The sequence below is a fragment of the Arvicola amphibius genome, chromosome 14 (genome assembly GCF_903992535.2).
Source record: "Arvicola amphibius chromosome 14, mArvAmp1.2, whole genome shotgun sequence".
NCBI lineage: Eukaryota > Metazoa > Chordata > Mammalia > Rodentia > Cricetidae > Arvicola > Arvicola amphibius.
Genome location: NC_052060.1, coordinates 15,994,293 through 16,017,605, shown reverse-complemented (window position 1 = coordinate 16,017,605; position 23,313 = coordinate 15,994,293).

Here is a 23,313-nt window from a genome sequence, read left to right as displayed (position 1 = left end):
CTGCGGGGGCGATTTGGGTGATTCTTACTTCAAATCCTGGACAGTGAGGACAGCTCCAGATTCACGCCGTGAAATTCATAGGAAATTCCTCGAATAGCTCAGGTGGGGGAATCTCCTCTCCTTTGTCCAAAATCGAGGACGTGCAATTCCACCAACGAATCCCGGTCAATATGGAAAAGAAATCAAAGGGCGGGGTGTGCCTGCAAAGGCCTTACATCTGATCTTCAGACATTGTTTGTCTGGTTATTTCTTTATTAATCTGCGCTTTGTTTGTGAGAAAAATTCCTGACCTGGCAAAAATTCATAGTAATTACTCAGGAGAAAGGAATGAGAAGAAACGAGCAAACAAAAACCCCGCATTAATAAGGTGGGGGAACCTGAGCACAGGGCTTCAGTGGGAGAAAGACAAGCCGTCTGTGGAAGGCCCACCCAAGTGCTTTTGATGTTTGACCAGTTATTACCTTATTATTCTTCCTGCCATAGACGCAGCAGCGATTTATGTAACAGGATGTTTAAAAAGATGAAAGAGAAGGTGTAGTGGGGTTCGGAGGTGATAAGAGCTCCTAGAATATGTATTTATGGACGTTTAGAGTATAAGTTCCCGTACATTCTTAGAATAAACCACCTATTTGTTTTTCTTTTTATAAGAGCAACAGCTAAAAATTGGGCTTCGATATGGCCACTTCCTCCGGCGAGCGATATAGGAACAACAGCAAAGGCAGCAAACAAAGGGCATTGCTGAGGGGGTTGGAGGTGTTTCAATCTGTGGCCCCCGCTGGTTCTTAATTAGCTTTGAGCTTTGGGTCCAGAATGTTTCATCTTTGTATTATACAAGGGTTGGAATTTATTTGGTTTCAACCTGTTTATCAGAAAATAGATTCTTCTATTGTTCAAGAAGGAGAATTTGTGGAGAATTCACGACCGAAATCACCCAGTGTGAAGATGAAAGCAAAAAAAAAATAATTTTGCTGAATGGTTTGTGGGACCAAAGTTGAAATGAGTTGAACTGACTGTGCTCTGTATTTGCTGGGCAGGCTTCTAATCCTACCTCTGTGGAGGCAGAGGCAGGTGAATCTCTATGAGTCTGAGTCTGGTTTAAATAATGGGTTCTAGGCCAACCAGAGCTATATCATGAGAACCTGTCTCAAAACAAACAAATCTTCTCTAGGTATCTTAACTAGAGTGACTCACGGGGATTGGAGACTCCTGCTGGGTGTGTTGTTAAATCTTAGAACAAATGGGTGCTGGACACCCCATAAAAAGAGTCTTTAGCAGCACCCCATAAAAAGAGTCTTTAGAACACATTCTCAGAATTGCTGTCAGCATGTATGGATTATTTGCTAATTTCAGTTATTTCTCTTAGCAGCCTAGGCAAATGGCATACCCTCTCCTGTGTGTGTGTTTATTTGTTCATGGTTGCACACAGGTACAGTACATGTTGACGTAATATCTCTTTCCCATAAATCCCTCAGTATGTATTCCTTAAATAGTATGGCATTCTCAACCAGGCAGGGGTGGCACACAGCTTTAGTCCCAGCACTTGGGAGGCAGAGTTCTGTGTGTTCCAGGACAGCCAGAGTTACACAGAGAAACCCTGTCTCGAAATAACAAAAGCAAGCAAGCAAACAAACAAACAAAGACATTATCTTTCATAGCCACAATACAAATATGCAGACTAAGAAGTCAATTCCAGCTAAATCATAATTTCCAGTCTCTAAGTCTCATTAAAACATGGTTCCATTGTCCCAGAAACTTTATAGTACATTGCATGCCAGATCATAGATCACATCCACTTGTCAAGTATCTTTGGTGGTACAGTGAGTCGTGCCCAGGTCCTGAAGTATGCTAGGCAAGCACTCATTCACACTTGGACTTTCTAATCTGGAGTAGATTTTCTGCATTTAGGGTCATGACATATTGAAGACATTTGTAGAATGTCCTATCATGGGTTGGTTGACTCAAGTTATTCTTAGCAGGAACACAAGTGGTGGTGGCACTATTTATAATCACAGAGACTGATTTGTTGCATTGCTGCTTAAGTTAATTCTGACTGTCAAATGACTTGGTCAAACTGGTGTCTCCCAAGTTTCTTTACTTCAAGAGCAGTGGTTTTCCTTTGTTTGTTTGTTGTTGTTTTGCTTTGTTTTGTTTTGTTTTTCAAGACAGGGTTTCTTCGTTAGCCTTGGTGATGTTAGAACGAGCTCTGTAGACCAGACCATTTTAAAAGGAGAATAAGAAGATATTCTAATGTATTTCAGGGCAATTAGAAGGGTTTAGGGTCAGGGACCTCAAATTTATGGAGATCAGCCTGCCTCTGCCTCTGAAGTACTGGGATGTGCCCCACTACCACCACCCGGTGTGTTTTCCTTTCATAGTTGTCTGACACTTCGTTGGAAGATAATATGGGATGATATAAAGAGCCCTGCGTCTCATCCAACTTGTATTCACTGGGTTTAGCATCCCATGATGGCTTCCTGTCTCTTCCTCTCAGATCTGGGACTACACACATGCATTCATTTCCTTTCTGTGCTTGCTGACAGTGAGGAGTGAACCACATTCTTCACTACTGTACCCAATAGCTCTTGCACCCGGTACAAGTATCTTCTTTCTGGTTCACTTCAGTATGGTTCCTGTGGTGCTGAATAAAGACACAGCATAGCTTGTTCCATCCAAACTGGCTTATCACTTGGACAAATCAAAGTCCTTCAGGAAAGTCTGCTTGTACTAAAGATCCCTTAGAAAACACTATAAAGTGTATCCAAAATGTAGCTTGGGACAGCGGTCCCTGTGGCCATTGTTTGGTTTCTCCCCTTGAGAGTGTGCTCTGCAAAAAGCGCTGTCTTTTATCCCACTCTCTGTGTCTCATGAAGGCTTTTAACACAGATCACAAGGACTAAGGAGACAAGGGGGGTCTGGATCAAGATCCCAGTGACACTCTGTCATTTTGAAGTCAACCTATACACACACTGATTCTAGGCCATTAGCACCTGATGTCAGTTATATATAGCCAATGCTCTCCAGATCCAACGCTGCCCTGCTTCTTTGGGACCATGATGTTGGCTGCTTCAGCCTGTGATGTCTTTTGTAGACATTCAAACTGTCAAAATCGCTCTTCGCCCCAACTTGGTTCTACACAGAGAAAGGCATGACAAATCTGAAAGAGATGGCTTAGAATCCTAGTGCTTCACGGGATTGTATACGTAACACACCACACCACACACACACTTTGAGGCAGGTCTCTTAGCATGAGCTACTTTTATGTAGCTGAAGGTGACCTTGAACCCCGATCCTTCTGCTTTCATCAAGTGCAGCAGTTGCAAGAGTGTAGCACCCTATTCAGCTTGCATGTCCTTGTTGATTTTAGCTTTCATAATCTTGATTCAAACAGGAATCTGGTCTGTGTCCAGAATCTCTTCTCTCTTCCAGCCCTATCCAGCAGCCTTTTCTTCCCATAGGATGAACTTTTCTTCCCATTGTATGAGCTGCCAGAGTCTATTAGCTGGAACTCTCTAAACACTGCCTAAATCACATTTGCTACTCTCTGGAATTGCATGCATCAATAGGAAATTTGAAAATCATCTGGAAGACAGAAGACTGTACCACAGCTGCAGCAATCCGCTCCCAAAGATTTGATCCAAAGAAAAGAAGTCTGTTTTGAGCCTAAAGATTTGATCCAAAGTAAAGAATTCCTTTGCTAGGTGAGGTGATAAACATGCTTGAAATCCCAGCACCCAGGAGGTGGGAATAGGGAGGACCTGGAGTTCAAGGCTAGTCTAACTATATGGATCTTATCCTCTTCAAAAAAGGAAGAAAGACAGAGAGGGTAGGAAGAATGAAAGAGAAAAATAGGGGATAAGGGGAGGGAGGCAGTAGGGAAAGGGGGGAAGGAAAGAAAAGGAAAAGGGAAAAAAGACTCCAACAAACCTGCTGGCTGAAGGAGAGAAGGGTCTGGAGAGCCCTGAGCCACAAGCAATTGTAATGACACCGTTGGTCATTCTGACTCATTAAAGGCCATCAGCGAGACGTAAATGTTATTTTCTTTTTATCAACAATGCTAATCTGTCCCTAATATATCATTTTCTCTCTTCTCCTGTTTCCGATGAGTGCATCTGTAGGAGAGCTGACTGGGGCTAGCCAAGTAGTCTGTGGCTATGAGACTAAGAGGTATTAGCCTATTTGCACATGGAATAAGGCCAGCACTTGCTAACACTGATGCCATTAACATTTCTCCCCAGCTATGGAGCCAGTTACACACAGACTAGTTAGCAGGTATGCATTTTATTATTATGCATCTAACATTTAATTACTTGCATTGAGATAAACATCTTTTGATTACATTAAAGATATACGTGTAAGATTATGTGCAAGACAGGTAATTATGAATTAGAGCCAGAATGCATTAAATCTTGAGTATTAAGATATGAATAATAAGCTGTCTATTATGACTACTGAATTGTTTCCTGGCTACTGTTTGCCCAGTAAGCATGAGGTCCTAGGTTTGATCCCTAGCACTCAATAAACCAGGTGTGGCAACACAAGCCTATAAAATTCCAGCACTTGAGAGGCAGAGACAAAAGGCTCAGGAGTTCAAGGTCAGCCTACATTGAGACCCACCTTGTCTTCAAAAAAAAAAAAAAATGTTTTCTTTACTTGAAGGATGGAGTTTTGCTTATAACTCTATTTCTGCTATCCAGTACCTATGCCTGACACACAATAAAGATTTAATATCTAATAACTATTTGTTGAACAAATGAAAATAGTTTGGGGCATAACAGAAGAAATTAGAAACGACTACACTAAACCCTGAAGGAATTACTGGCAAAGAGAAATAGGGAACAGAATTGCCGGAGAGTCCCTCAGAGAATGATTACTGCCGGAGAAGTCCTTCCCCTCCCTCCCCTCTCCTCTCCTCTCCTTCCCTTCCCCCCTCCACCTTCAGTAATTCAAAGGCTCCCTAAGATGATAAGCCTTTCTAAGAACTGACCTAGATCCTTAAATAGACACTTAAAAATTTCATGTGTTTTGGGAGTAGCTAAGGGAGTGCCTGAGACTTGAAGTTCCAAGGGGCACGTTTTAAAAGGAGAAGAAAGTGTTTTAATGTGTTTGACTGCAATTAGAAGGGTTAGGGTCAGGGGTCTCAAACTCAAATGCCTTCAGAGGAGAGGCCAGCAGCTTAACAAGGTGAAGCAGTTAGAATACGTCAGGATCATGGAGTCTGAAGACACCAGTAGCTGCATACACCTGCACCTCCTAAAGACATTAAAGGGTCAATGACATTGGTTGGTGGGTAGAGGCGCTTGCTGTGAAGTCTAATAACCTGAGTTTGACTCCTGGAACCTGTATAAAACTAGAAAGAGTCTTCTGAACTCCGTGTGGGTTCTGTGGTACACACACACACACACACACACACACACACACACACACACACACACACTCTTACTCTTTTGCTAAACACATCTCAGAGCCCAATACCCTTCAGAAGAACAGGCAGTTCAGTCACAGATGGGCCTAGTGGAGAGCTGGGCAGCATGCGATGTAGAGGCAGTCTGGGGACTGGGGGGCGCTCACATGCATGTGTGGGTGTTCATGCACTGTGTGAATGTGAGTGTGGAGAATTCAAGTTGATGCCAGCTGTCTTTGATTATACTCCATTTTATTTATTGAGGCAGGACGTTTCCCTGAATCTAGACCTCAAGAATCCCATCTAGCCTGGTTTGCTAGCTCGTTCCTGAGGATTCCCTGTCTCTGTCTCCTGAGTCCTGGCATTACAGGTGATTGCCACGCCTACCTGGTTTTTATGGGGGTTCTGGGGTTCCAAACACACCTCATATTGGCATGGCTTTCTCCCACTGAGCCATCTCCCCAGCCACCCCCCCTTTAAAAATGTATGCATATGTATGATATAGGTGTGTTTAATATGTATATGTGGGTGGGTGTGTGCACAAGGGAGGCACATTCCAGCCACAGTACATGTGTGGAGGTCAGAGGACAACCACATTGTCAGTCTTTACTTTCTTCCTTGTTTTAAGGCAGAGTCTCTTGTTAACTAAAGTGTGTGTTGGGCTAGGGCATCAATGATTCTCCCGTCCTCGCTTCCCGTCTCACTGTAGGCAAACTGGAATCACAGATATGCACTACTGCATCCAGTCTAACATGGGTTCCGGGGAGGCTGAGTCTGGTCCTCAGTGATCAATGGACCATTTCCCCAGCCCAGCTATTTGTTCTCCCGCAGCCTTTCCTGAGTGCGTTGTACATCATTATGGCTGGCACAGCAAACAAAGCTATAAAGGCTAATTGGTGTCAATTTGACTGGATTTAGAATCATCATGAAACGTAGCTCTGAGTATGTCTATAAAAATATTTCTCGAAAGGTTCTACTGAAGAGGAAAAACGTGCCCTAACTGTGGGCTGCACCATTCCACAGCCTGGTGCTCTGGGCTGAATAAAAAGAAGAAAGAAAGCGAGCGTCAGTACTCAGCTCGCTCTGTTTGCTGAAGGTGGAAACAGCATGCGCAGCTCCCTCATCTTCTTACCACCATGCTTCTCTGTTAGGATGGGCTGAACCCACCAATTGTGAACCAAAAGGCTGGAGAGATGGCCTGATGATTGAGAGTACTGGCTGCTCTTTCAGAGGACCTGAGTTCGGTGGCATGTGTTGAACATTTTGATATGTAACAAGATGCAAGTGGTGGTTTAAATGAGCATGGCTCTTACGGGCTCATATGTTTGCATACTTGTATCCAGCTGGCGAAAAAGTTTGGGAAGAATTAGGAGGAGTGGTCTTACTGAAAAGGGTATCTGTAGTAAAGGTCACTGGGAGTCAGCTAAGAGTTTCACAAACCCACCTCTCTCTCTCTCTCTCTCTCTCTCTCTCTCTCTCTCTCTCTCTCTCTCTCTCTCTTAGCTCTTGCTCTGCCTAATGTCCATGGATCAGGATATAAGCTCTTGGCTACTGCTCTAGAGCTGTGCCTGCTGCCATGCTCTCCACCATGATGATCATGGACTCCAAACTCTGAAACTGTGAGCCCCAATAAATGTTTTCTTTTATGTTACCTTGGTCCTGGTGTCTCTTTATAGCGTTAGGAAAGTAACAAAGACAGCAGTTGGTACAAGGAGTGGGGTCTTGCTGTGATAGCCCTGATCATACGGTTTTAGGGAAGAACGTAGAAGACTTTGGGACTTTGGACTAAGAAAACGGTTGACTGCTGTAAGCAGGGCTTAAGGGGTCACCCCTGCAGGAACCTGGAAGACAGTGGTGCCGAGAGCAAGGTGGACTATGAGCCCAGCTCCAGAGGCTTCAGAGAAGAGTATTAACAATTGGTCTAAGGGACTGTTGTGATATTTTGATAAAGAATATGACTGCTTTCTGCTCTCATTCTAAAAACTTTCCTACTGGGCAGTGGTGGCACACATCTTTAATCTCAACATTTGGGAGGCACAGGCAGGTGGACCTCAGCATGTCAGGCCAGCCTGGTCTACAGAGTGAGTTCCAGGACAGCCTGGACTACACAGAGAAACCCTGTCTCAAAAAAACAAAATCAACAAAAACACACAATAACAACAACAGAAACTTTCCTGAGGCTAAATTAAAAGTAATGGACCAATTTCTTTGGTGAAAAAGATTTTGAGACTGCCTAGCAATTCTGTCTGGTGGTTATTAGTAATCACTCTTCTGCAGATTACAATGAAAAAGACCAAGTAAGGCAAAAAGAACTGCAAAATTATAGACAGTTTGGAGAGAAAAAAAAAGAGCACCAGGAAATGTAATGCTGGAACCAAGGCTTGTGTCGAAAGAAATACGAGGACAGGCGAGGCCTGGTCTGCACTGGAGTCAAGGGAGGGATGCTCTCAGGTTAAAAGCCCACCCAGCTAAGCTTCCAATATGTGGAAAGAAAAGCCTAAGGGATGCCCTGTTCCTAAGAATCAATAACAAATAAAATATCCTGCAAATGTTATTCAAGAATGTTCAGCCCAAGTTGGTAACCAAAGGTGGCGGTGTCATCCACCTGGTGCTGGCTTTGGAGTTGTGCAGGATACACTGGTAAATATGTTGTAGGATCTGCAGAGTTATAGAGAGCTGCTGAAGCCATGTGGCAGGCAGTCCCTGTATGGAGGCTGTTCAATTGAAGGCTAGGTGTTGGAGACTCCAAGATGTTGGAGATGATATAGAGCCATGAGATGTCTTGCCAAGGAGAGGTTCATATGAGAAGTACAACAAGCCTAAGAAAGAGAAGTTTGATGTTGTCAGCAAAGTTGGAAGAGTCAGGCCATTCAAGCCCTCTGACATCAGACATTGAGCTATTGGATTTGGAGTTTGCCTTGCTAGCTTCCTGTCTGTTTTGATCCAGTATTTCCTCGCTATGCCCCTTTTCTTCCCTTTTGGAATGGTAATGTATATTCTGCGCCATTCTATGTTGGAAGTTTTTTATATTACAGGGTGTTACGGTTAAGAGATTGCCTTATTCTCAGAAGAATTTGGCTTTTGATTTTTTTTTTTTTTTATAGTATTGAGACCAAAAGACTATGGGGATTTTTGGAGTTGAACAAATACATTTTGCGTTATGATGTGGCCATGAGCCTATGGAGACCAAGGAGGGGAATATGTTTGAATGAGAATGACTCCCATAATCTCATATGTTTGAATCCTTGGTCCCTAATTGGGGGGAATGTTTGGGAAGGATTTGGAGGTGTGGCCTTGTTGAAAGAGTGTGTCTCTGGGGACAGGCTTTGAGATCCAAACGGCTCGTTCTCAGTGCTCTCTCTCCCTCTCCCTCTCTGCCTCTTCCTTGCTGATTAAGAGGTGAGCTCTCAGCTGTTCCCACCACCATGTCTTTACTCTGCCATCATGGACACTAACCCTCCGGAACTTTAATCCCAGTTAAATGCTTTCTTTTATAAGTTCCCTTGGTCGTGATACTCTATCCCAATTGTAGTAAAGTCACTAAGAAAATAAGTGATACAGAGACGATAGCTAAAATAATATTTTCCAAAATGAGAAACTTCTGAACGCCAAGACCAGCAAAATCTGGACCTTTCCAGAAAGCACAGGGGCAATGACTGTCCCAGCTGAATCTCATCAGCAAACTCATAGGTGTGTAACTGCCTTCCCATACTTGAAGCGATGATTAATTTGCATTTCTCCTAATGTGGATGCTTATAAATGAAGGATTAGTTCATTTTTCTATCTTTCAGAGCTAAGGTTGAAAGGTAAGGTTCAAGTCAGGGCATAGACTGGGTGTGGTAGCCCACACCTGCACCCAGGAGCCTGAAGTCAGGGATAGTGAGTTAGAGGCCTGCCTGGGCTACATAGGAAGACCCTGTCTCAAAATTCTTATCAGCCAGAGGCACTTTGACAATGGTTTGGACAGTAATCTGAAGCAGGGTGAATAGAGTGTTGAGAGCTGGGAAAGGTTTCCCCCATACTAGGATTTTTTTTTTTATTGAGACAGAGTCTCATACGTCGTAAAAGCTAGTCTCAAACTTGTGATCCTCCTGCCTCAGTCTCCCAAATGTCTAGGATTATAGGAATATGCCACTATACCCAGATCCCCTTTAAAAAATCTTGTTTTTCTTATTTGTTTGTTTGTTTATTAGGTTTTTTCTTTTTCTTTTTTTTTCCTCCCTTGGGTTTTTCAAGACAGGGTTCCTCTGTTTAGTCCTGGCTGTCTTGGAACTCTGTAGACCAGGCTGGCCTTGAACTCAGAGACCCACCTGCCTCTGCCTCCCAGGTGTTGGGGTCAAAGGCACGTATCACCACTGCCTGGCTTATTTTCATTTTCCATGTATGAATACTTTCCTGCGTGTATGTATGTGTATCATATATATGTCTGCTGCCTATGGAGGCCAAAAGAAGGTACTGGAATCTCTGGAACTGGAGTTACAGGCAGTTGTGAGTTGCTATGTGGATTCTGGGAGCTGAACGTGGATCCTCTGCTAAAGCAGCCATTGCTGTTAACCACTGAGCCATCTCTCCAGCCCTCCCTTTTGTTTTTAAATCACAGAAGATGACTGGAGGTATCTGCCGGGTGAAGAGCAACCTATGTTGGACATAGTCTCTTCCAATTGGCTCTTCTAATAGTAAAGATCAAGAGAATCACTCTGAGGGGTGACTCGGTCCATACTGTCCCGTGAAGGAGACCAGCAAATATGAACTGAGGCGTGGCTTTAAGAGTGAGTGGAGGTCATGTCCTACTCCCAATGTTTCTATTGTCTCAGCCTACTGAACTTTCACCCACTTAGACCTTCTTTGAACAGTCTGATCAAAAACAAGATCTTAAAATAATTTTTTCCTAGATTGTTTGCTTACAGTTAAACCTTTAGACAGGAGGCCAACTCTCAGTGGTCAATTTCATGAACTTTGGACTAAATAGATTTAGAAAAAACAACCCTACAGCCTTCAAACAGGCATGTGAATGATGCCAATACAGTGGCTTTATCTGCTCTCCTGAAGTGTTTCCTCTTTCCCAACGAACCTTGGGGAAATAAGGAGGCTTTAAAGGTGAATCATTGGCCAGTCCTGAAGAGAGGAGTGCAGTTGCTTGGGTCACAGTGACCTACAGATACAGGTTGGAATGGGAGGCCTGAAAAAGGGAGGGGAGAGAGGCTAGGGAAAGCCAGCTTGGTCCTGTGAGATGCCGGTTCCTGCTCCCTCCCTGACAGGTACCTTCTCCTGTCAATATTATCGTCTCTTCAATACAGATCATAGGCAAGATCACACAGGAAAAAAAAAACACTGTCTTAAAAGTTGCAATTTTGCAGGTCGGTGGTGGTGCACATCTTTAATCCCAGCACTCAGAAAGCAGAGACAAGCAGATCTCAAGGTCAGTCTGGTCTACAGAGTGAGTTCCAGGACAGCCTGAGCTACACAGAGAAACCATGTGCACTCCCTGTGTAAGTGTGTGTGAATCTTATACTACAGAAATGTTTTACTCGATGCCAGGCAGTAGTGTTGCATGTCTTTAATCCAGGTGGCAGAGGCAGGTGGATCTCTGTGAGTTTGAGGTCAGTCTTGTCTACAGAGTGAGCCCCAGGACAGCCAGGTCTACAACCCTGTCTTGAAAAAAAAACAAAAAAAAAAAAACAAAAAAAAAGAAAAGGAAAGAAAGAGAAAGAGAGAGAGAGAGAGAGAGAGAGAGAGAGAGAGAGAAAGAAAGAAAGAAAGAAAGAAAGAAAGAAAGAAAGAAAGAAAGAAAGAAAGAAAGGACTGCCTAGGAGAAAAGAAAGCATTTTGGATATGGGACACTCTACCTGTTTTTACAATCTCTGTATGTTGTTATGTAAAATGTTGGCAGTTAGTAAGTCTTATGTATGATTACTTTAGTAGTTTTGTTAAAACTGAAATTCCATTCCTGTTTCTTTCTTTTTTTTTAATTTCTGAAGGTCTTATCAACAAGACTAAAAGTTGCTGCGTCAAGGAGGGTGGGGTTTTAAAAATAAAATCCATAGCCAAATTGCTTTACAAAAAGGCTATAGCAATTCATATTTCAATAACAGCACAGGAATACACCCTTTATGCCACAGCCCAGTAAATGAAATGAGTACGCAACCCCTTAGGGATGGTTAAGGAGAAGGGTTTTATTGTCAAAATGAGGGAGCATACAGCCAGAGGCATCTGGAAGGGTCCAAACCAACCAGGCCATGAGAGGAGAGGGGAGTGCAGGAGAGGAAGAAGAGAGAGAGAGAAGAGCAGAGAAGACAAATGGACCAAGAGAGGAGTTGAGGACCGTGACGCCAAGAGTGGGGGTCCAAGAAGGAGCCAGCCAGGTGGTAACAGGCCGAGAGAGCAAACAGCCAAAATGGCAGGTGTATATAGGAACCAGAAGCTGGAGGAAGGGAAGTGAAAGCCACCTCTGGACTGAACTGGTTTAGGGTAGGGATCTGGGTGAGAAGTCCCGAGAAGCCGACTTTGGGACCCCACACCCTGCTGCAATAGGTATTATAGCTTACTCAGCAGCCATCCTAATATAACATCCCCCACAAAACTAGAGACCAAAGGAAACCACTTAAACATACGTAATAAAGATTACTTACCCTAAACTGGTGGATGGTGGTGAACACCTTTAATTTCTCACTAGAGAGGCAGAGGTGGGTAGAGCTAGTTCCAGGACAGCCAGGGGTACACAGAGAAAACCTGTTTTGAAAAACCAAAACAAGAAAGGAAAAAAAAGATTTTTTTTCCTGTTTTGAAAAACCAAAACAAGAAAGGAAAAAAAAAAAGATTTTTTTTCTTTTGGTTTTTCTTTTTTGAGACAGCCTTTTACTATGTAGCCCTGGCTGGCCTGAAACTCACTATGTAGCTCAGGCTGGCCTTGAACTCTTAGATATTTACCTGCCTCTACATCGGTAGTCTTGGGATTAAATGCATGCATCTATATTAGATTATATACAACACCTATGATATTAACTGGCAAAATGTAATTATTTCATTTAAATTCAATGAACCTTTTATTCAATATATCTCCCCAGTCTATTCTACATTTAAGTTTATATGTAATGTACATATAAAATGAAGATTTCATAAGTGCACAGGTCAGGGAATTATTCATCCACACAGTCACACCCACATCAAGGAACAGAGGTTATGAGTTCCTTAAAAATTTCTATTCCGGCTGGGCGGTGGTGGCGCACACCTTTAATCCCAGCATTCGGGAGGCAGAGGCAGGTGGATTTTTGTGAGTTCGAGGCCAGTCTGTTCTACAAGAGCTAGTTCCAGGACAGGCTCCAAAGCCACAAAGAAACCTTGTCTCGAAAACCAAAAAAGAACAAACAAACAGAAAAACCACCAAACCTTCTCTATTCTGGATCTCAAACACTGCCTCTTTCCTCCTTCCAAAAGGAAACCACTGCTCTAACATTCAACACCCAGAGCATCCATCTTGAAGTGGATGTACTGGGAGGATCGCAAGGCCTTTTCTATTGTTTGGGTGTCTACTTTAGTCTCCTCAGCATCATCTTTGCCCCTCTCCAATTCACACAGGGGCAGTTCATCCATGCTTGCTGCTATGTAGTTTGTTTAATTACTCGTATTCCCCCAAGCCATTGCCCAGTCTGTGGTTCATGGACCCTGAGGTCCTTTGGAATCAGAAGTCTGTCACCACGCCATTCATTGCTTTGTGCCATCCAGAATTCAGACGATTACAACATTTTCTGTGGACATGAATTATTGACTTTTAGCTGTTTCACAAAACCACCCAGACATGTCTCAGCAAGAGTCAAGAGATCTCTGTCCAGTTAAACATCAGTATCTCAACTAACGTTATTTGAGCCAAATTGTTTAAAGAGCTTAAACTATAACTGTCTAGTGGAAATGTATATTTACTTCTGCAGCTTGTTTAATTCACATGCAGAGTGGGCGTGGTGATACATGCGTGGGGTTAGAATTATGAACAAAACAAACCAGATTCCCATCCATCCCATCCTCAGAGGAGTTACATCTTCTATGATTTGATAAGTACAAACACAAATTAAGTCATTTGGATTTCTTTTATTTAGAGGCACCTTTACTTAAATGCATGTAAAGGTAAAGGAGGCCACCCTCTAGAAAGTGATAAGAAAGGCAGCTTTAGAAGGAAGTCCCAGAAGACTGGAAGACAGGAGACAGCTGAGCGCCAGCACACTGGATACAGGAAGTGGGAGAAAGGGAGGCCACAGATGGATCAGTTGCAATCTTGAAGTGCTTTCTTCACAAATACATTGGTGGGCGAGATGCCAGATGGTAGTGGCACACGCCTTTAGTCCCAGCACTCGGGAGGCAGAGGCAGGCAGATCTCTGTGAGTTTGAGGCCAGCCTGGTCAACAGAGAGAGTTCCAGAACAACCAGGACTACACAAAGAAATCCTGTCTTGGGAAAAAACAAAAATAAAAACAAACAAAAAACATTGGTAAGCTAGACCAGAAGATACACCATCAAGTCTGCCTTTAAGTGGGACTTGATGCTCAAGCATGAAGAGAACGGTCGGTCAGCAAACAGCTTTGAGTTGGCAACTCTTTTAGGGTTTGCTGCCATAGGAGAGAGCTCTGCTGTTTGTTGCTGTTATTTGGTCTCCCTCTTTCCCTCCCTTCTTCCTTTCCTTCCTTCCTTTCTATTCCCCTCCCCCTGCACTGTCTTTTTACCCCTTTCTTTCCACGGTGTCTCATCAATGTAGCCCTAGTTGTCCTGGAACTCCCGATCCCCCTGACTCAGGCTCCTGAGTGCTGGGATCACCCGTGTGCCCCTCCTAGATGGTCTCATTCTCGCCCTGTCTGCTGTGGACTGATCGAGGACCTGCACTTGCCTCCGTCCTCAGCCTGGCCAGCTTGCTCTTTCCTGGTCCCTTCTTTCACAGCCGGTTTTTATGTTTTTGTCTGCAGCACTTTTAACATGTGCACCTCGTCTCTGTTCATCCTTTAATACTGCGTCCTCACAGAGGCGTGCCCTGATCCTGCCCCTCGCACCCCCACCCCCACAGCTAATTCTGCTGATTGTGAGGTCACAGACAGCTCTGGGGTTTCTTCCACGGTACTCTCAAACATACTGTGACTTTTTGTTGATTGGCTTCTGGCAAAGAAACAGAAATTGGCTTGTTTTGTTTCTGTCTCATTCTTGGTTCTTCCTCCAGTGATTGGAACCTAGAAGGCACACAGTAAATATTTGCTGAGTGGATGAACTTGCCTTTAGTGGATCCACGTTGGCAGTTAGGGTCAATTGCTTTAAGTGCTCATAAAACATGTTTGGATATTCGATGCCAAATTTTTCCAGGGATCGTTGAAGGTTTTGTTTGTTTTTTTGGGGGGTACCAAGGTTTGAACCCAGGACTTCTTACATGTCAGGCAAGCACTCCCCCACTAAACTACCTTTTCACTACTTCCACCCCCTTTAAAAACTGTTTTTATTTTGATACAGGATTGCATCAAATTGTCCAGTGCCAAGACTGACCTGAAACTCACTTTGGGTTGTATAGGTTTTATTGTTTGTGTGAGACAAGGTCTCACTCAAAAACTCAAGCTACTAGCCTTGATTCCGTGATTCCTTGATTTCTTTCTCTAGGTCTGATTCTAGGGTCAGGGTGTGTTTCTCTCACTGGCTCTGGTTTCAGGGCAGGGTGGCTTTCCTTGGCTTTGCCCTTTTACCCTGCAGTGATGCCTCATGCCTTTGATTCCAGCCCCTAAGAGACAAAGACAGAAGCATTTCTGAGTTTGAGGGAGATTAGTCTACAAATCAAGTTCCAGGACAGCTAGGGTTGTTACACACAGAATCCCTGTCTGGAAAAACAAAAACACAACAATAAAACTGTACCAAACATATTAAATAATAATTTTTAAAATCTGTTCTATTTTCCAGTTATATTCCCTGGATATATAATTACGTTAGGCAATTTTGGTCAGTTCTCTCTATTTTGATTATCATTATGTTATTTGTTTACTTTTTTTAAATTTACTTTTTATTTTTATGTACATTGGTGTTCTGCACGCATGTATGTCTTTGTGAGGGTGTCAGATCCCCTGGAACCGGAGTTCCAGATGTTGCGCGCTGCTGTGTGGGTGCTGGGAATTGAACCTGGATCCTTTGGAAAAGCATCCAGTGCTCCCAACTACTGAGTCATCTCTCTAGCTCCCTTTTGTTTTTTGAGACAGAATCTTAGTATGTTACTCTGGCTGGCCTCAAATGCATAATCCTCCTGCTTCAGTTTTTTTCTTTTTTTTCCCACGCCACGAGAAGGCGTGGGCAGGCACACTCGGGACGCTCTGTGACAGAATTGAACTCGGGACAGACGGCCCACGCCTCACTGTTGTGACAGAATCGGTCCAGGGAATTGAACCCAGGACCTTGGGATTCGCAAGCGCTGCACTTAACATGCTGAGCCACCGCTCAGCTAGCTTCAGTTTCTTGAATGCTAGGATTATAGATAAGAACTACCAAATTGGCTTTCTGGCTTAAAAAGAAGTCCTTTTTCACACTTGACAATCAGGACATTTTGCCTGTTAATAATTTTAACAAAGACCACACATGGTAGCACACACTTGTGATCCTAGTATCCTAGTATATATATATATATATATATATATATATATATATATATATATATATATATATATATATATATATATATATAAAGTGGGGGTGGGTAGACCTAAGGATGATGGCACACACTTATAAATACCAGGATTCAGGAGGTTGAGAGGCAACATTGGGTAGAGTTCATAGACAACCTTGGCTATATAGTGCCAGGCTAGCCCCAAACAAACTAAAGGACTAGAGGTAGCTCTGTTGGTAGAGTACTTGCCTCACAGGCACAGAGACCTGGGTCTCAGGCTCAGTGCACCGCAGAACTGAACGTGACCCACACCAAAAAGGTGGAGATTAGAGGATGAGAAATTCATGGCCAGTTCAAGGTAGCTTGGTTAACACAGTAAGTTCTAGGCCAGTCAGAGCCACAGAACGAGACTTATAATTTATCTCAAAATGACAACAATAAAACCTTACTTTCTCTTTCTTTCTTTCTTTCCTTCTTTTTCTGTGGGGAGCAGGGGTGGGTTTGAGACAGGTTTTCTTTGTGTAGTGCTGGCTGCCCCGGGACTCTATAGATCAGGCTGTCCTGAAACGCAGGGATCTGCCTGCCTCTGCCTCTCAAGTGCTGGGATTAAAGATATGTGCCACCAGAGCCCGGCTAACAAAACCTTTGCCAGTGAAGAAGACAGACAAACAGGCGTTGTATTCACCAGCTCTCCAGAAGCTATAGTGACTTGCTTTCCATTCAAAATGTCATGAGCTCTTCTAGGACAGGCTCCAAAGCTACCGAGGAAACTCTGTCCCCCCAAAAAAAAACAAAACACAAAACAAAACAAACACATCCCCCCAAATGGCATGAGCTCAAAAGTGAGGCAAGAAGGAGAGAGAGTGACAGCAAGGGCAGAGAGGGGCAGTGTGGCAATCCATCACTCAAGTCCTCTACACTAGGCATATTATTTTGAATATCTTTTCTAGAATAATATTTACATGTCACAATACGGTTACAGTCATGCATGGAATATCAGATTTTTTTCTGGCATCATATCACAAACCTGAGATTCTAGCACATTAGAGGCTAAAGCTGAAGGGTCATGACCTCAAGGCCAGCCTGGGCTACAGAGCAAGACCATATCTCAAAGCTAAATAAAAAGTAAAATTCTGCCATGATGGAACCATTGTGCCTTATGCTAACTGAAAACCTCACCACTGCTAATAAAAGAAGTTCTGAACAGGGCATGGTAACGCACACCTGTCGAGTGCTCGCCCTGCAGAGGCCGAGGCAGGAGGGCTGAGAGTTTGCGACCGGCTTAGGGCACACAGCAAGGCGCTTATCTCAACACAAAATAACCAAACAAAAAGTAAAAAATCTACTTTTAAAAATTCTTCACAATTTCCAACTCTGCTTCAAATTTAAATTTTTGTTTTGTTTTGTTTTGTTTCCAGACAGAGTTTCTTGTTGAAACAGGCGACCTGCCTTGGGCTCAAGACCAGAGTTATGGTCACGCGGCAGCTCTGATATTCATTGGCTACGTGACCTGGTGCCTGCCGTGAAGGCTCGGGGATACCTCTTCCTCCCTTGGGGCCCTGGAAGGTGGATGCAGTCAGCGGGTCAGTGGCGGGAGGAAGTGCTTCAGCTCCTAGCTGGCCCACTTCGAGCCTCTGTGACCTTTGACAGACTGCTCTGGCGGGCGGCGGGCGTTTAGGTTTGGACAGGATAACCTTTTCTGCCCCAGCGGCTGTGAGGAAGCGAAAGTAAAGGATGGGTTTAGGCTGTGCCGCCTCTGGCTACGGTGCCTTTTCTCCCTTCTTTACCTTCCTTTCTGTCTAATAAAAACCCACCCACTGGGTTTTTATTAACTTATTCCTACTGTATAAAATAGAAAAACTTGAAGTATGTAAAACCTGCTTATTCCAGGCAAGGTGGCTCTGGCCTGCAATCCCAGTACCAGGAAGGCAGGATGATCATCAACCCGAGACCAGTCTCTGCTACATGAACCAAGTGGCTTTTTTTTTTTTTTTTTTGCTTGTTTTACTTTCTTTTTTAATTAACAAATTAACTTACAAAATGAAGTGAACTTAAGTAAGACCTCTGTATTATGTGGATTCCCGCCCCTCACAGCGCCGGGTAAGCCGGAAAAGAGAAAACAGACTATTCGGTTCTTTGTGCACAGGGCTGTGAATTGCTCTGACCTCTAAACCGTGCTTGAATTCCAGAGAAGAGCTCTGTTTTGCTCGTTTGGAATTAGGCAAGCTTTTCCTGGAGCTCGCCCCAGGCAACAGGGTGAAGGCTGAGAGCTGAAGGCCTGTAGAGGACTTCCCTCCTGCAAGGGGATCTGGGGTCAAGTTCGCCCTGAGCGGACAACGGTTGTGACTCTCCTTCAAAAGGAGAAGAATGGCTCTGACACCCTGAAGCAGATCCAGGCCTGTGCACAGTGGGGGCACACCAGTAATCTCAATAGTACAGAAAGGGATGGAGAAGGACAGACAGTGAGTTTGGATCCAGTCTGAGGCCATGTCAAAAAAAAAGGAAGGAAAGAAGGAAGGAAATATAAATATAAAACACACAGGGAACCCAAACTATGCTGCCACTGTTGAGGCCTGTAGCTGTGCATGACTATCGACCCAGCAGCTTCAGAGGCTGAGGCAGAAGGAACATTGGAGCTCAGGCATTCAGGGCCAGCCGAGGTAGCATAGCATCTCGAAACATAAATAATTAAAATAATCATTATTATAATAAAGACCACACTTGCTGTTTATAGGCTTCTCTGGAAAGAAGTTAACAGAAAGTTGAAGGTCAACTTCAGTCCAGTATTTTTTGCTTATCTGTCTGTCTGTCTGTTAGAGCCAGGGTCTCACTACCTAGCCCAGGCTGGCCTCCAATCCCTCAGCAGTTCTCCTGCTTCTGCTCCTGAGGGCTGGAGTAGAGCCATGTGGTACACACTCCACTTCAAGCCAGTGTTTTGATTTTTTTTTTTTTTTAAGGCTTCTACAGCATTCCCTATCTCTCCGGATGTTTTGTATTTACGTTTTATTTATGGGTACATTACATAACTTTAAAATTTGAGTTAGTGAAGAAAATTTTTAAATTAAATTGATGCCTGCATTATTTGTCAACAGCAATAACAACAACAAGCTGGGCTTGGTGGCAGCACACCCATAAATCCCAGCCCTTGGGGGACAGAGGCAGGAGCTACACATGGGGAGCCAGATAGTAAATTCCAGGCCAGCCTGGGCTGAGCCTCTTAAAAAACACACACAAAACCACAAAATGGCTTGAGAAAAGAACCACAGGAGTTGAGACATACTAACACTGGAAATGAGTAATTCGAGTTACCCTACGTTCTTACTTGGCAGAGAAGAGAGTCCATACATGTTTAAACCAAGTTCCTGTGGAGATCACAGGTGAATAGCTAGCTCCTCTATCAGTGTTTCCCCCCCCCTTAGACCCGCCCTCCGCTGAGCCACTCCGCTGAGTCACTCTTCCAGTGAAGGTGAGCGGCAAGGAGCTACTCTCCACACTGTGCTACATACAGCCCCCAGCCACGGCGGCCCCTTTGGTGTCTGTATTTCAGCCCGTTTTCGAATTAAAGTTTCCTTGCTGCTACCATTAAGTTCTTTTCTTAAAGGGCGGGGGAGGGGAGGTCTTGAAAAGAGCAAGGGGAGAGCGGGCCTCCTTACTCCACAGGTCAGTTGAGACAGATCGCTTTCCAAAACGCAGTGGGCGGAACTGGAAACTGGGCGCTGTGTGGTTCCCAGGGCAGGGCATCTGGCCACCTTCGCTTCAGCAAACTGCTGTTACCTGGCTTTGGCTCTGACTGGCCTGAGAGACGGCCAAAGCCCAGAAACCTGACAGATGGCTAGCATCCTCCTAGTCTTCCTTTTTCCTCTTTACACTCTCCCTTCCCTTGCCCTGAAAATGGCCGGGAAAAGGAGTTTCTCCATCATGCACTGGTGGGTGGGGACACTGTTTCCTTCTCCTTCCTTCCTAAAGGTTAATAATGTCAAAGGCTTGTCCTGGCTAGGACAGAGAATGTTACATCAGAGACGCTGCTGCTATATTTAAGCCCCGCTTGCCTTTCAAGCAGAGCCATTTGTGTGATGAGAAGCAGCCCCGACAAACTATCCCGGGAATCTTCCGGAAGAGAAAAACATTGAATTTTAAAGCTGGGTATGATTTTGTTTCGCAGTATGTTTCTCTTTCTCTAGGTGCTAGATTTCCTTGCCCACTTTCTAAATCCTCCCTGTGGGGGCAGGGGTGGGTAGTTCAGTTAGACTCTAACTGTTAGAAGGTGCAGGTGCAAGACCGTGGCTCATCTACAACACCACAAAAAAGATAAAATAAGATAAAGAAAAGTTAAAGAAATGTATAACTTCAGCCCAGGCCCAGTGACCCGCAGTGACTATTTAGGCTCCAGGCTGCCACCCAACCCCTGAAAAGACTAAATAACCAGCAGAATCACAAAGTCTTTGTTGGGATGCTCCAATCTGAAGATACCATGCCCTGTTCCCTCCCACCTCATTCAGATGGACCAGCGTTCTTCGTTCTCCAAGCCTCCGTTTTCTGCTCCTCAGGAAACAAAGAGGATCAGTCCTATTTTGCAATAGGAGGGATATTTATTGTGAGGGGTATCAATGTGGCAAAGTGAATCAGGCCTCAAAACCTGGCGGAGTGGGGCTTTCCTGAGCAGGAGTTGAGGCCAGTCTGGGCCACGAGAGGAGATTTTGTCTCAAAAACAAAGTGGATATGGTTGAGAGGGCAGCAATAAATTCAACTCTGATTTAATCTAACAGCCTTCCTTCTTTCCTTCCTCGTTCCTCCCTTCCTTCCTGCCTCCTTCTCTTCCTCCCTCCCTCCCTCTCTCCCTTCCTCCCTTTCTTCCTTCCTTCCTTTTTTTGAAATAAGATCTCTCTATTATGTAGTCCTGGCTGTCTTGGAACTCTCTCGGTAGATCAGGCTAAGCTCAGACTCTCAGAGATCCTCCTGTCTCTGCCTCCTGAACTCTGGGATTAAAGGTGTGTGCCACCACACCTGCTAACCTTTCTCTTCTTGAATGGAACTTACTCTCTTACTATGCTGCCCAGGCTGGCCTCCAACTCCTGGACTCAAGTAACCTGCTTTCTTCAATCTTGCCAGTGCCCCTGCACCAGCGTCATTTCCTAGGTGTGGCATCATATCTACTCTTTTTCTTTCTCCCTCCCTCCCTCCCTCCTTCCCTCCCTTCTACCCTCCCTCCCTCCCTCCTTCCTTCCTGCCCTCCTTCCTTCCTCTCTGTCTCATTTTTGTTTTGTTTGTTTTGTTTTGCTTTTTTTTGATACAGGGTTTCTTTGTGTATTCTTGGCTGTCCTGGAACTCACTCTGTAGACCAAGCTGGCCTTGAACTCACTTTGTAACCTAAGCTAGCCTCTGTTTGACAACCGGTCCCCGGCCTGTCCCACCATTCCCGCAGCTGTATACGTTCTTTTTTTTTTTTAAATATTTATTTATTTTGTATACAATATTCTGTTTCTGTGTATGCCTGGAGGCCAGAAGAGGGCACCAGACCCCATTACAGATGGTTGTGAGCCACCATGTGGTTGCTGGGAATTGAACTCAGGACCTTTGGAAGAGCAGGCAATGCTTTTAACCGCTGAGCCATCTCTCCAGCCCAGCTGTATACGTTCTTAAAGGCTTTAAGATAAATTTGCAAAGAACCATAACCCCAAGATTCCTGAGAAAGAATACTGGGAGAATTAGGAGATTTTTCTGGAGGAGCCAGGGTTCAGGATGTGCCTGGGGGACAATGACTGCAGCAGTCTGACTTCAGTGGGAGCCAGGGGACGCAGCTGAGGTCTTAAGAGGAAGCTAAGGAGGCTGAGCTTAGTTTTATGGACAATGGAATGTTATGGGTAGTCTACAAAAGATTTATTACATTTCTTCTAATTGTGTGGGTACATGCAAGGGCATGTGTGAAGGTGGGGCTGGACTCAGGTCATTAGGTTTGGCAGCCAGCACCTCTGCCTGCTGAGCCATCTTGTTTGTCCCTTGTTTTAGATGAGGCGGGATATGGTGGAAACAGTGCTTTAGGTCCTTTCATATGATGGACAGGCGCTTCAGTGAGGGCGGTGGCAGAGTATCCCTAAGTCTTCCTCAGGCGGTGGTCCAAAATGAGCCTTTGTACCCAATTCATGGGACAACTTCCTTAATTAGCCAAACACACTATAGATGAGTGTCCTTTACTTCCCAAGGGAACAGCAGTGAGGTGAGAGACAGGGGGACATTCCAGGCAGAACAAAGGCTTCTGGCTCCCCATTAATGGGTGTGTTTTCAGAGAATGGGGCCTTTCTTCTTTATCTCTTGCTTCCCTCTGAGGCAGAGGTCCAAAGACCCTGTGTTGTGGGCCTTGTTGAGTCAACTGACTGCAAACCTTCAGACCTGCTACCCATCACCCTTTTCTCTTGTTTCAGGGCCTTCCTTCATCCCTCCCTCCATTCCTTCCCATTCTTTCTTTCTTAGCTTTTGTTGAGTTGGCCTCTCCATCTTCTTGAGTGCTGGAATTACAAGTGTGTGCCATCGTGCCTGGCTATGGAGGGCATTTTCAACACCATCGGGAAACACCCTATTAGTAGAGAGTGAGAGGCGGAATCAGATATAGGGGTGAGCAAATTTGATCATGGCCCTTTAAAGTTTGTTTTATGACATCTGTCAAGTAGATTGGATATGCCAAGCATCTTGCAACTTATTTATGTTGTGGTAGGTACTCAGCGAGTGTTCTGCCCTGAGGTGGACAGCCATCACCCACCTTGCCCTTTAAGTGGGATTGGCATTCCTCCGTGGTAGGTGCTATTGCTTGTAAATGAGAAAGCTAATGCCCAGAGAAGTTCAAGGATTTGCTCAGTGACTAACAGCAAACACACTGAGTCAAGATTTGACCTGTGTTTCTCTGCCTTTCAAGTCCCATTATTTATTTTGTTTTGCTTCGTGGAGACGGGGTTCCACTAGGGATCCCAGTCTGGCCCGAAGCTCATTATGTGCTCAAAGGGGGTCCCCTGCCTCAGTCTCCAAAGTGCTTGGATAATAGGCGAATGCAGCCACATCTGGCTCCGTAATGCTTTCGTAGTTTAATTTGTATCATCCTCTGGCTTCAGGTTCTCATGGTGAATCAAGGTAGATAGTGTTACTAGTGGAAAGTACAAGGTCCGCACGGGAGGCCTAGATACCAAAGCCGGGGTGACCTTCCTTGCAATACAACATGATTCTCTGTGTAAACACTGCTCAAGGAACAGAAAACCTTCAACAAAGGCCTGTGTTGCGGCCTAAGTGGTTCCTGTCCATCCGGCCTCCCCAT